The sequence below is a fragment of the Macaca fascicularis genome, chromosome 3 (genome assembly GCF_037993035.2).
Source record: "Macaca fascicularis isolate 582-1 chromosome 3, T2T-MFA8v1.1".
NCBI classification, from domain to species: domain Eukaryota; kingdom Metazoa; phylum Chordata; class Mammalia; order Primates; family Cercopithecidae; genus Macaca; species Macaca fascicularis.
The window spans coordinates 94,209,897-94,224,731 of record NC_088377.1 but is presented as its reverse complement, the minus strand read 5'-3'; positions in this window follow the sequence as shown (position 1 = coordinate 94,224,731).

Genomic DNA, 14,835 nt, shown 5'->3' with positions numbered 1-14,835 from the left:
GTCTGCGATTAGAAACCTGCACCCCAGCAAAGCACCTGGGTCTGGTTTGGGTGTGTCTCCCAATGTTCATATGTTGGACACTTAATTCCCAATGCATCAATGTTGAGAGGTGGGACCTTCAACAGGTGCTCAGGTCACGAGGGATGAGTGGATTAACGTGGTTATCAAGGAGTGGGTGTGTCATCGCGAGTGAGCTGTTATAAAGGTGACTTTGGGTCTCTCTTTCTCTCTCTCACCCTTTCTTTGCCCTTCCTCCATGGGATGATGCAGCAGAAAGACCCTCACTAGATGTGGGTCCCTCAACTTTGGACTTCCCAGCCTCCAGAACTTTAAGAATACTTCTTTTCTTTATAAATTACTCAGTCTGTGGCATTCTGTTATAGCAGCACAAAACAGAGTAAGACCATCCCCATCCAGGGTTGGTTGGAAAGCCCCAGTCCTGTCCCACCAGGTCACAGTTCTCTTTGGTCACTAAGAATGCTCCTGATGCCTGCTTTGTTTCCTGGGACATGCAGAGACTTTCTTTTCCTGGCCCATTCTTACAACACAGGGCAGGGTTTCTATGTTTGTTGTAGAATAGTCTGTGCACAGGGCACAGCATTTTAATTCCTCAGCTAATAATTTAATTCCTCACCAATAATACTGCCAAGCAGTAAGTTTCTTTTTTAATGTCGTCATTTGCTGGTTTTTTGCCATGAGACCTCAAGGAATGCAGAGGGACACTCCTTTTAGCCGTCTGAGGACTGGATGAATGGCTTTAGCTGCCAGCGCCTGCCTGGCTTTGTTTCCACCCTGCCCCTGGAAGGGAATCACCCGGCAGGCTTCATCTCAGCCTTTGACCCTCCCACTCTTGTTCTGGAGCCTGCTTTTTTTTGGGATCCTCCCCAAACCACATGATTTTTTCCAAGACAAAGGGAACCTTCACCTGGGAAGCACCAGAAGCCCTTTGCCTTCACCCAGCCTCCTGGCTCCTCCTTCTTCCGGTTCCTGAACCCAGCTCTTCATGAAGCCAGGAAGGTCGCTGCCCACCTTTCCTGTCCTTCCTCTTGGCCTGCCCCGAGTGGGTGGAGGGGTGAGATAATAGTTGCAGCAGCCCAGCTTCCAGGCATGGCTTTTTAATGTTTCTGAGGCACTGGGCAAAGTGCCCTCAATGCATTATCCCAGTTAACACTTAGCACATTTTGCAGAAGAGGAAAACGCGGCCCACAGAGGTCATAGATGGGCTCCCTGGGCTCCAAGGTAGTGAAACTCCAGTGGCATCAATTAAAGGGCAGGGGGCACTGGAGATTGCTGCTTTGCTTTTTAGACTTTGATGAGGGTTCAATAGGAAATGGAAAAGAGTGGGGCAGAAAAGCGTGACCCTGCAGGGTCTTCACACTGCTCTGGTGGTGGGGCCCCAGTTACCTATCTGTCCTGACTTCTGGGAAAACACCTATATGGGCATGGGCAGGGCGTTCGAGAGTTGTCTGAGGCACTCCAAGGCTGGAGGCCCTCACTGGTGCAGAGGAATCAGGTCAGGGCATGGCTAAACATATGCCGCTGACACTGCTCAACAGACACACATCCTCCTCTTCCAGGCTGACCACATTTTCCCTGCTTGCAGCAACAAGGAGCTATAACAAGAAAGAAACACCCAGGCCCTAGAGCCAACCCATCAACTACACTGTGTGAACCTAAACCCCCACCCCCAGAGTAGCTGCCCAACCCCCATACTCCTATCCCTCTGGTGTCCCTGCACTGCCCCTGATGGCCAGCTGCTTCTCCTGACTGAAGATGCTTATCTTTTCAGCGGTTTGGTAGGGCTGGGGCTTCTGGCCATCCATTATTCTGTGGAATTACTAAATCCACTTTCTAATTCCCAGAGAGTTTGGCAATGATATCTTATTGATTTGATTATTTCCCTCCCTGCTGCTGACTCCCTCTTTTTACAACATTTTTTTTTAATGATGAGGGGACTCACTTTGTTGTCCAGGCTGGAGGGCAGTGGTGTGATCATGGCTCACTGCAGCCTCAACCTCCTGCACTCAAGTGATCTTCCCACCTCATCCTCCCGAGTAGCTGAGACTACAGACACTAGCCACCACTCCTGGCTATTTCATTTTTTGTAGAGACAAGGTCTCACTATGTTGCCCAGGCTGGTCTCCAACTCCTGGGTTCAAGCAATCCTCCTTCCTCAGTCTCCTAAAGTGCTGGGATTACAGACATGAGCCATTGTACTTGGGCTGGCTTTCTCTTTATCTGTGTGAGAACAGAAAGCATACAGATGGATTGGTGGTTGGTGCCACCCAAACCCCTAAGCTCTCCACCAGCTCCATATTCTCAGTTTTCTACAGTGCAGGGTTCCTGGGGTGGAAACCAGCCAGCGTGTCCGGATGGGCCTGCACACCCCCTCCAAGTCCATTCATTGAACTAACTTCTGGTCTGGGCTGGTCAGTGCGATTCTCAGAGTCCTGCTCTCGAAGACACAGAAGAAGCAGCAGAGCCAGGTCTCACCCTTTCCCCAGGGAATTTTGGGGCAACTTAATGGCAGTGGACATCTTTAGGGAGGGAATATCAATAAGTATTAGTCATTATGATTAATATTAATTAGGATTGAGTTGTGGGACTATCAGAATGACTTGGCGGTGATTTCCCTTGTGGCAATAGAAATGCCTTTAGTGGAAGTGCATTTCTCTTCCAGTCTGGAACCCTCAGAGTCAAAATCCCAGCAAGGGAAAGGAATTGCAGACATGGCAATTGCCTGGGCAAACTGATGGGCAAAAACACCGTCAGCGCCACATGCTTAGATTGAAAGCCCTCACCCATGGTCGTCTGGGGGTTAGAATCCGACCCTGGCTTAACAATGTGTAACTTCTCGGTGACCGTGGAACTCAGAGAAATTACACTGGTCATTTGATATCAATTACTATTCCAGCCTTCTCAGTTGAACTAAACTCCTCAGAACAGAAGATCTCCAGGTCTGTGGTAGTTTCTGCTACTTCAGGCTACTTTTTTGGGTGGGGCAGAGGGACAAGATGAGGACATTCACAGCAGTCACTGTTTTTCTTTGTTCCAGTGATAGCGACACTGCAACCATCTCCAGGGAACCAGTGGCCTGTCTGCTGTGTGTGCTCCCACACTGGCCTGCCACGTGCTGGTGTTACCTGCAAGTCGCTCACTCCTGCTGCTGGAGTGGCTGCGTCAACAGGGGGAGCTGAGAGCAGTAAGTGGCTGTAACAGCCCAGGGAAGGAGGAGATCCCTGGGAAGCAAGATCGGAGTTCACGTGGAGGACGCTGGAGCCACAGAAACGTGTGTGTTTGTGGCAACCTCAGGGCTCCATTGCTGGAGTTAATGATCCATGAGTAAAGCACTGAGCCCACACACACTGGCCGCTGGCGGATGGACAACACCGTGCTAGATCTGTGCAGTCACCTGGGGAGCACCGGGCCATTCCTAAGAAGCGGGCAGTCGAGATGCAGACAGGAAGCCCAAGGGAGGGAGAAGGGGGCTTCAGCACATGGCAGCACGTGGCCGCTGGGCCCGACCCCTTCTCCTGCAGCGCAGCAGTCCTCCACCTGGTCTTGCTAATACCCAGCCACTGCCCCACCTCAGGCCATCCTTCTGGCTGTCAGAGTGACCTACTTGACCAGCACTACTGGTATGTAGGAATCTCTGGGAGATCAGGTTAAAAGGCAGATTTTGAGTCCCCGAATCTGGGGTGGGGCCTGGAATTCTGCATTTCTAAGGAGCTCCCAGGTAAGGCCAAGGCTGCTGGCCAGCTGAGGAGTTAACAGCGTGTGCTCTGGAGTCCCATGGATTCCTGCTTGCCAGTAGCGCGCCGTGGAAAGTCCCTCCGCCTGGCTCTGCCATTTCCTTCTCTGTACATACAGTGTGGCTGTGGTGAGGGTGACACAGCTGAATAGGCACAATGAGCCAGGCCAGTGCGGGGCACGTGGTGCATGTGAAGTCAGCAGTTATAACTGCTCGCCTGTGCTGCAACCCTGCAGTGCACCCTTTGCCTGCACAATAAATTCTAAACTAGAGCCCCAGCCACCATTGTGCTCTGCCCTCCCGTGCACCAGTCACCCTGAGCATTGTATGGGAGTTCTGGAAGGGAGCAGAGTTTTCTCAAATGCAGAGTTTTCCACAAATCTGCATTGCCCTTGGTCTTGAATGCCCTTCTCTCTCTGATGCCCCCGGCAAAGTCCTCCTTCTTCTTTTGGGCTCTGAGACCTCCAGAGCCACCTCCAGGAAGCTGAGAAGACAGGAAGTGTTTTTACTCTTTTCCATTCCCAGTTTTGTACATCACCTGACGTATACTAGGTTTTAATAAATAGTGAAAGAATCAATGAAACAACAAATAGTTTAGGTCTTTCTTCTACAGCTTCTTGGGCTGTGTTCTACCTAGAGAGGCTGAACCTTGACTGGCTCATCAGTGCTTTTTAAGAAATCAAGGCCAGGCGCAGTGGCTCCCACCAGTAATCACAGTGCTTTGGGAGGACAAGTGGGGAGGATTGCTTGATTGAGCTCAAGCCTGGGCAACATGGTGAGACCCTGTCTCTACAAAAAATTTAAAAATGAGTCAGACAGGCCGGGTGCGGTGTCTCAGGCCTGTAATCCCAGCACTTTGGGAGGCTGAGACGGGCGGATCACAAGGTCAGGAGATCGAGACCATCCTGGCTAACCCCATTGAAACCCCGTCTCTACTAACAAATACAAAAAAAAAAAAAAACTAGCCGGGCAAAGTGGCGAGTGCCTGTAGTCCCAGCTACTCGGGAGGCTGAGGCAGGAGAATGGCGTAAACCCGGGAGGCAGAGCTGGCAGTGAGCTGAGATCCGGCCACTGCACTCCAGCCTGGGCGACAGTGACACTCCGTTTCAAAAAAAAAAAATGAGTCAGACACAGTAGTGTAGTCCCCGCTACTCGGGAGGCTGAGGCAGGAGGATTTCTTGAGCCTGGGAGGTTGAGGCTGCAGTGAGCCATGATTGTGCCACTGCCCTCCTGCCTGGGCAATAGAAAGACACACTGCCTCAATAAATAAATAAATAAATAAATAAATAAATAAATAAATAAATAAATGAAAAAGGAAAAGAAAAGAAAATAGAAATAGAAACATTCACCTCTTAAAATACTGCCTCAACAGGTCTCATTCCAGACCTATTTTAAGAGGTGAATCTCCAATGTGGACTTTTATTTAGCAAGAACAGTTGCTTGTTTATTTACTTATTTGTTTAGGTGGTTATGTCAGTATGACATTATACATTCTAATTTTATTCACTGCTTTATAATCCATTACTGTCACTATTTTCATCCTCAAATCGTCCCAGATTTAGCTTTCAAGCTGGTTCTTGTGTCTTTTTGACATATCCCTTTTGGTCTTTGAGTAATTCCTTGCTGTTCTGTGTAATTAGACAATCCAGATCCATTTCATGGGATGTGTATTTTTGACAAAGCACAATAGGCGATTCCAGTGCACACCTGGGTTTGGAAGGCATTATGCCAACAAGTAGCCTCAAATCACTAATAGGGCTAGCTCTGATTTCAGAGCCAGAACCAGTAGCAAAAGGAAGAGGGAGGTTCTTAGACAGGAGCTGGCTAAAGAGAGCTCACTGTTCCGTAAGCATCCTGGAAGCATCCCTAAAGATGGCTGGCTCACAGGCCTGGGGCACAGGTGACTCAGGTTCCCAGGTGTCACCTGCTTGGCCAGTTACAGGTGGCAAGTGCCCAAGGCAACAACTGAGGAAAGTGGGGATGAAGTGACACAGAGAAGGACTTTCTGGAGTAGAATGTGTTTCCCAATAAATAGGTGGAGAGAAGGAACTTCACCTGCCTGCATGGGGCAGTGATGGTCATGAGGCTTAGGTGTGCCTCCTAAGGAATCAACTCCAGCATGTTCCCTGGGAAAGAAGAGGCTGGTGGCTTTTAGCAACAAACTGAGTGGTTTTCCTCTGAAGGAGGTCAGTGGTATCACAAACAACTTGCACTAAACAGCACCTTTCTTCCAAAGAACTCAAGGTACTTTCACAGATGGTTTTCAAATAATTTTTAATGTGAAAACATTTGTACAGTTAGAGTCAGAGATGAAAAAAATGTTTTTAAAAGACTTACAAATCTCTGGACTCTATAAATCTAAAATTATTCCAAAATTAGGTCCTTAAAAAAAGACAATCATTTACAATGCCGTGGTAACAAAAATTACGCCCTCCTTCATCCAGATGTTCCTAGAATTTGTAAATATGTTGCCTTAAATGGCAAAAGGAATTTAGCAGATACAATTAAGGATTTTTTTCTGTTTTTTTTGTTTTGTTTTGTTTTTGTTTTTGTTTTTTTGAGATAGAGTCTTACTCTGTCACCCAGGCTGGAGTGAGATGGAGCCATCATGGCTAGTGAGCCATGATGATTAGCTCTCTCTACCTCCCAGACTCAAACGATTCCCCCACCCCAGCCACCTGAGTAGCTGGGACTGCAGGTGTGAGCCACCACACCCAGCTAATTTTATTTTATTTTATTTTTATTTTTTTGTAGAGACAAAGTCTCACAATGTTGCCTAGGCTGGTCTTGAGGTCTTGAACTCCTGGGCTCAAGTACTTCTCTAGCCTTAGCCTCCCAAAGTGTTGGGATTATAGGTGTGAGCCACCACATCTGGCCTTTTCTTAATTATTAATTTTTTGTTGTTGTTGACTGGGTCTCACTATGTTGCCCAGGCTGGTCTTGAACTCCTGGGCTCAAGCGATCCTCCTGCCTCAGACTCCCAAAGTGCTGGGGTTATAAGTGTGAACCACTGCACCCAGCAAACCTAAGGATCTTGAGATGGGGTGATTATCCTGAATTATCTAGATGTGTCTGATGTAATCACAAGAGTCCTTGTAAGAGGGAGGCAGAGGAAGTTGGAGATTCAATGATGAAAGGAGAGAGAGATAATTATTGGGAGATACTACCCTGCTTGCTTTGAATATGGAGGAAGGGGCCATAAGCCAAGTAATGTGAGCAGCCTCTGAAACCTGGAAAAGGAAGGAAAAGGATTCTCCCCTAAAGCCTCCAGAGGGAATGCAGCCTGTTATGGTTTGGATATTTGTCCCCACCCAAATCTCATGTTGAAGTGTATTCCTCAATGTCAGAGGTGGGGCCTGGTGGGAGGTGTTTGGGTCATGGGGCGGATCCCTCACAGCTCAGTGCTTTCCTCACAATGGTGAGTGAGTTCTCTCGAGATCTGGTTGTTGTAAAGTGTGGCACCTTCTCTCTCCCCACTCTCGCTCTCACTTCCACTCCTGCCTGTTCCCCCTTTGCCTTCTGCCATGATTGGAAGCTCCCTGAGGCCTCCCCAGAAGCAGATGCTGGCGCAACGCTTCCTGTACATCCTGTAGAACTATGAGCCAATTAAACCTCTTTTCTTTAAAAATTACCCAGTCTAAGGTGTTTCTTTATAGCAATGCAAGAACAGACTAATACAGAAAATTGGTACTGAGGAGTGGGGCATTGCTATAAAGATACCTGAAAATGTGGAAGTGGCTTTGGAATTGGGTAATGGGCAGAGGTTGTTGGAGTTTGGAAGACTCAGAAGACAGGAAGATGAAGGAAAGTTTGAAACTTCTTAGACACTGGTTAAATGGTTGTGACCAAAATGCTGATAGTGATATGGACAGCGAAGGACAGGCTGGTGAGATCTCACATGGAAATGGGGAACTTATCAGGAACTTAAGCAAAGGTCATGCATGTTATGCCTTGGCAAAGAGCTTGGCTACAATGTGTTCATGCCATGGGTATCTGTGACAGTTTGAATTTGAAAGTGATGATTTAGGGTATCTGGTGGAAGAAATTTCTAAGCAGCAAAGCATTCAGGATGTGGTCTGTCTGCTTTTAACAGATGCCCAGATGCAGGAGCAAAGAAATGACTTGAATTTCGAATTCATAATTAAAAGGAGAGTGTAATTAAAAATCAGAGTGTAAAAGTTTGAAAAATTTGCAAACTGGCCATGTGGCAGAGAAAGAAGCATTATAAGAAGAGGAATTCAAGTAGGCTGTTGAGCAACCACTTACTAGCAAGATTTGGATATCTAAAAAAGAACCAGGTGCTGATAATCAAGACAATGTGAAAAAAGCCTCAAAGGCATTCCAGAGATCTCTGAGGCAGCCCCTCCCATCACAGGCTCTAGGCTTAGGAGGGAATAATGGTTTCTGGGTCAGGCCCAGAGCCCTGCTGCCCTGCTCAGCCTTGGGATACTGTTTCCCACATCCCAGCTGCTCCCCTTCCAGCCATAGCTCAAAGGGGCCCAGGTACCTTTTCAGAGGGTGCAAGCTGTAAGCCTTGGCTGCTCCCACGTGGCATTAAGCCTGTGGGTGTGCAGAGTACAAGAGTGAAAGAGGTTTGGCATCCTCCACCTTGATGGGAGTATATGAGAAAATCTGGGTGCCCAGGCAGAAACCTGCTACAGGGGTGGAGCCCTCATAGAGAACTTCTACTAAGACCCCACATACAGAGTCCCTGTTGGACCACTGACTGGTAGAGCTGTGAGAAGGGGTTCACCATCCTCCAGACCCCAGAATGGTAGATATACCAGAAGATTGCACTCTGTGCCTGGAAAAGCTTCAGGCATGCTCCAACCCACAAGAGAAGCCTTAGGCACTGAACCCTGCAAAGCCACAGGGGCTAAATGCCCAGGGCCTTGGTTGCCCACCCCTTGCACCAGTGTTCCCTGAATGTGGGGCATGGAGTCAAGGATTATTTTGGAGCTTTAAGGTTTAATGACTGCACCACTGGGTTTCAAACTTTCATGGGGCCTGTAATCCCTTTCTTTTGGCCAATTTCTCCCTTTTGGAATGGGAATGTTTATTCCAACACCCGTACCCCCATTATATATTGGAAGTAAATAACTTGTTTGATTTTACAGACTCATAGGTGGAAGGGACTCATCTTCAGATGAGACTTTGGACTTGGACTTGGGACTTCCAAGTTAATACTGGAATGATTTAAGACTTTGGGGGACTGTTGGGAAGGCATGATTATATTTTGCTGTGTGAGAAGGACATGAGATTTGGTGTAGGCCAGGGGTGGTATGATATAATTTGGACACTTGCCCCCACTAAAATCTCATGTTGAATTGTTATCCCCAATGTTGGAGGTGGGGCCTGGTAGGAAGTGTTTGGGTCATTGGGGGCTGATCCCCCACGGTTTAGTGCTATCCTCAGGATAGTGAGTGAGTTTTCTCAAGATCTGGTTGTTGTAAAGTATGGCACCACCCCACTACTCTCTCTCTAGCTCCCACTTTCACCGTATGAGATGCCTGCTCCTCCTTTACCTCCTGCCATGATTGTAAGTGTTCCTGAGGCCTCTGCAGAAGCAGACGCTGGTGCAATGCTTCCTGTTCAGCCTGCAGAACCATGAGCCAATTAAACCTCTTTTCTTTATAAATTATCCAGTCTCAGCTGTTTGTTTATAGCAATGCAAGAACAGACTAATTCACAGCCTGACTGACACCTTGATTTATTTTTATTTTTATTATACTTTAAGTTCTAGGATACATGTGCACAATGTGCAGGTTTGTTACATATGTATATATGTGCCATGTTGGTGTGCTGCACCCATTAACTCGTCATTTACATTAGGTATATCTCCTAATGCTATCCCTCCCCCCACCCCCTCCCCACAATAGGACCCGGTGTGTGATGCTCCCCTTCCTGTGTCCAAGTGATCTCATTGTTCAATTCCCACCTATGAATGAGAACATGCAGTATTTGGTTTTCTGTTCTTGCGATAGTTTGCTGAGAATGATGGTTTCCAGCTGCATCCATGTCCCTACAAAGGACATGAACTCATCTTTTTTATGGCTGCATAGTATTCCATGGTGTATATGTGCCACATTTTCTTAATCCAGTCTGTCACTGATGAACATTTGGGTTGATTTCAAGTCTTTGCTATTGTGAATACTGCCGCAATAAACATACATGTGCATGTGTCTTTATAGCAGCATGACTTATAATCCTTTGGGTATATCCCCAGTAATGGGGTGGCTGGGTCGAATGGTATTTCTAGTTCTAGATCCTTGAGGAATCACCACACTGTTTTCCACAATGGTTGAACTAGTTTACAGTCCCACCAACAGTGTAAGTGTTCCTATTTCACCACATCCTCTCCCACACCTGTTGTTTCCTGATTTTTTAATGATTGCCATTCTAACTGGTGTGAGATAGTATCTCATTGTGGTTTTGATTTGCATTTCTCTGATGGCCAGTGATGATGAGCATTTTTTCACATGTCTGTTGGCTGTTTGAATGTCTTCTTTTGAGAAGTGTCTGTGCATATCCTTTGCCCACTTTTTGATGGTTTTTTTTTTTTTTTGTAAATTTGATTGCATTTTTTATAGGTTCTGGATATTAGCCCTTTGTCAGATGAGTAGATTGCAAAAGTTTTCTCCCATTCTGTAGGTTGCCTGTTCACTCTGATGGTAGTTTCTTTTGCTGTGCAGAAGCTCTTTAGTTTAATTAGATCCCATTTGTCAATTTTCGCTTTTGTTGCCATTGCTTTTGGTGTTTTAGACGTGAAGTTCTTGTCCTGAATGGTATTACCTAGGTTTTCGTCTAGGGTTTTTATGGTTTTAGGTCTAACATTTAAGTCTCTAATCCATCTTGAATTAATTTTTGTATAAGGAGTAAGGAAAGGATCCAGTTTCAGCTTTCTACTTATGGCTAGCCAATTTTCCCAGCACCATTTATTAAATAGGGAATCCTTTCCCCATTTCTTGTTTTTGTCAGGTTTGTCAAAGATCAGATGGCTGTAGATGTGTGATATTATTTCTGAGGGCTCTGTTCTGTTCCATTGGTCTATATCTCTGTTTTGGTACCAGTACCATGCTGTTTTGGTTACTGTAGCCTTGTAGTATAGTTTGAAGTCAGGTAGCGTGATGCCTCCAGCTTTGTTCTTTTGGCTTAGGATTGTCTTGGCAACGTGGGGTCTTTTTTGGTTCCATATGAAATTTAAAGCAGTTTTTTCCAATTCTGTGAAGAAAGTCATTGGTAGCTTGATGGGGATGGCATTGAATCTATAAATTACCTTGGGCAGTATGGCCATTTTCACAATATTGATTCTTCCTATCCATGAGCATGGTATGTTCTTCCATTTGTTTGTGTCCTCTTTTATTTCACTGAGCAGTGATTTGTAGTTCTCCTTGAAGAGGTCCTTTACATCCCTTGTAAGTTGAATTCCTAGGTATTTTGTTCTCTTTGAAGCTATTGTGAATGGGAGTTCATTCATGATTTGGCTCTCTGTTTGTCTGTTACTGGTGTACAAGAATGCTGGTGATTTTTGCACATTGATTTTGTATCCTGAGACTTTGCTGAAGTTGCTTATCAGCTTAAGGAGATTTTGGGCTGAGACAATGGGGTTTTCTAAATATACAATCATGTCATCTGCAACCAGGGACAATTTGACTTCTTCTTTTCCTAACTGAATACCCTTTATTTCTTTCTCTTGCCTGATTGCCCTGGCCAGAACTTCCAACACTATGTTGAATAGGAGTGGTGAGAGGGGGCATCCCTGTCTTGTGCCAGTTTTCAGAGGGAATGCTTGACACCTTGATTTTAAGAAACATTTTGAACTTCTGACCTCCAAAAGTATAAGATAAGTTAACATTGTTTTAAGCCACTAAGCTTGTAGTAATTTGTTACAGCAGAAAAACTAACACATTAATTTAAAAATTATTTTATAATCCACCCACTATTTTTCTATTGACCAGCTGTCCTTTTCGTCATGTCCTATTCCCTTTTCTGAACCACATTTCATAAGCTGTTAAATGAAAATGCAGCTATAACCAAAAATATTCTATTTCTTTCCCCACCACCCACCCTTTTGTTATTTCCAATATTTGTTTAGCTGAGGGTTCCTATTTTACATAAACCTCACCCTCTTCCTCATATCCCTAGAGTTTTAGTGAGTATCTTCTACTCTTCTCTGCTTGAATGCATATACAAATGGGCATTCTTTTGTGCCAGCGTTGTCAGCTTTCCCAAACACAGACTATCAGCTGTCTCCAAGGTATTCTTCTATGGATGGAGCATGGATCTCCTGCTCCACAACAAGCTGTCCTGCTCTGCTCTGGGTAAATGGGCCCAGAAATGAAATTACTGGCACCTCAGACTTGATCCTGAAAATGATTCATAGTTTGAAATCTACTTCTCCTGTTCACACATAGCCATGCAGAAGCTACAATGACAATGACATGTCTGGCATGCCTGACAGCATATTGGCTCTGGAGCAATGCCCAGTTAAAGCACTGGGTAGGCATTTATTGTTCATGATGTCTATGTTCTTTGTTTTTGTTTTTTTTGTTTTTTTGTTTTTTTAAATAGAGGGTTTCACTATGTTGCCCAGGCTGACCTTGAACTCCTGGGCTCAAGTGATCCTTCTGCCTCAGTCTCCCAAGTAGCTGGGACTACAGGTGTGCATCATTGCGCCTGGCTAATCTACATTCTGTGTCATCCACAGATGACCTAATTTCCCATTTACCCATCAGAGGCTTAGAGACTTCCCTGCCCAGGGGAGGAATGGGCTTCAAATTAAGCAAATCAGTGTGCAGAGCAGCCCTAATTAAATTATACTCCTGTGGCCAATCCCACACTACAGAATAAACTATATACTGCTCATCAAATCATCAGCTTGCACGTGAATGTACAAAGGACAAATAAACATAATATGTCTCCCATATTCACTTCCAGGCCCCCCATGGTAATGGCTCATGAAACCTTAGCCGGATGGGGCTGTGAGGAATGTTTCATCCCTTCCCGTTGACAGTGTCTTCTTTCATTCTATTGATTGTCTGTGGCCACACTCCCTTGTCGTCTTCCAGTCTGTCCTAGATGGCTCACCCCCTCTGCTAGGGCTCCAAATCCAATAGCAGAGGAGGCTTCTCTCTGGCTACAATTGCTCAAAGGTCATAACTTTCAGGCCTCGTGTTCAGGAGCCTTACCTCTCCTGGTTGTTACAGGCTACTGCATCAGTCTGTGCAGATGTAGATGCTGAGATAAGAACTCTGTAAATTTGGCAGCCCAGAACCCTGAACCAGCCCCATGCTCTGTGATGCTTCCCCACCCCACCCATCCTGTCTGTCTCACCTGTGTTGTATGTCTAGGAAGAAATTTCTTGTCCTTAGGTTTATGTTGGCAAAAATTTCCACGCTGAGTACAACTTGGAAAAGGGCCTTTGGAGAAGAAATAATAGATTCTGTGCTATTTCTTGTGTTTTGACACCAAGCCTGTCCTGGTTGCTGCCATGTGAGGTGTTACAATCTAAGCATTTTTCTTTTCTTTCATTTCCTGTTTTTCTTTCCTTTCTCTTTTCCTTTCTTTCTCTCTTTCTTTCCTTTCCTTCCTTCCTTCCTTTCTTTCTTCCTTTCTTTTTTCTTTCTTTCTCTTTCTTTCTTTCTTTCTTTCTTTCTTTCTTTCTTTCTTTCTTTCTTTCTTTCTTTCTTTCTTTCCTTCCTTCCTTCCTTCCTTCCTTCCTTCCTTCCTTCCTTCCTTCCTTCCTTCCTTCCTTCCTTCCTTCCTTCCCTCTCTCTCTTCTCTCTCTTTCTTTCTTTGTTCTTTTTTCTTTTTGACAGGGTCTTGCTCTGTTGCCAGCAGGAGTGCAGTGGTGTCATCATAGCTCACTGCAGTCTCAAACTCTTGGGTTCAAGAGATCCTCCTGCCTCAGCCTCCTGAGTATCTGGGTCTGTAAGTGCAAGTCACCGCGCCCGGCTAAGTTTTTAAACTTTTTGTAGAGATAGGGTCTCTGTGTTGCCCAGGTTGGCAATCTAAGTATTTCATACACAGATGTAAATGGGCCACACAAGGAGACTTTTGGTTTTGGTTAAATGCACCATCCTGTTCTGCTTCTCTTTACTCTTGTAGAGGTGATCTACCTTAGGCTGTAGACTAACCTGAAAGCCCTTGTTATCAAGAGCAGGTTTTTAATACAGGCAGTGTTGGGGGAGGAAAAAAACAGGGTTTTCCACAACAGAAGACACTTGAGGGATTTTCAAGCAGGTAAGATCTATTAGAGGAGCTGTTCTTCACAGTTTTCTTTATTCTAAAGGAATCAGTATATGCTGGGGTGGAGGGGGAAAGGAGGAAGGATTAGAAAAATTCACCTACTGAAGTCTAAGCCCATACCACACCTGGATTGAGGTCTCACCACTTCTTCCTCATCACCTCCAAGCCACCCCAGAGAAGCTGGGTGAGGGGTGTTGACACAAGGCTGGGCCGAGCCAGATCAGCCAGACCAGACAAGGCTCCTTCCCACAGAAGATGATAGGTTATTGCCGGGAGGCAGGAGAGTAGCTGGAGTTGTTGGTAATGTCCAGTTTGCATCCAGAAATTTCTATTTGCCTTTGATGGACTCAAGGGCCCCCTCTTCCATGCTGATAACATTGTGCTTCAATTCTGTGTTCCTTGGAAAGCTGGCCACCAAGACAAGTCTTCCAATTTGAGAGCAGGCAGTGCTCCTTGAAGAGGCTTGCTCTGAGGAAGTTCACAGCCTGACAGTTCATGGTGGTGACCTGAAGCACCCAATCTGACCTGGTGGCTCAGAACACACAAAGCAGATGGGCCATGTTTTCAGTGACCTTTAATTTTACCATCTCCAAAAACCTAGCCTTGTAAACCAGAGGACCTAAGAGAAAAAAAAAAAAAAACCCAGGACATGCTCTATCTTCCCCTGACCAGAGGAGAGACGGCCAGAGCATGGAGGCAGCCCAGTGTGGGGGCTACAGGGATGCTTGCTCACTGTGGCAAGATGGCAGTGATGGTGCAGGAGAAAGAGACCGCCCAGGGTGCCACTGCTCTGGAGATGCAGTGAGGATGCCAGTTGGGGACCCGCAAGCCAGCCA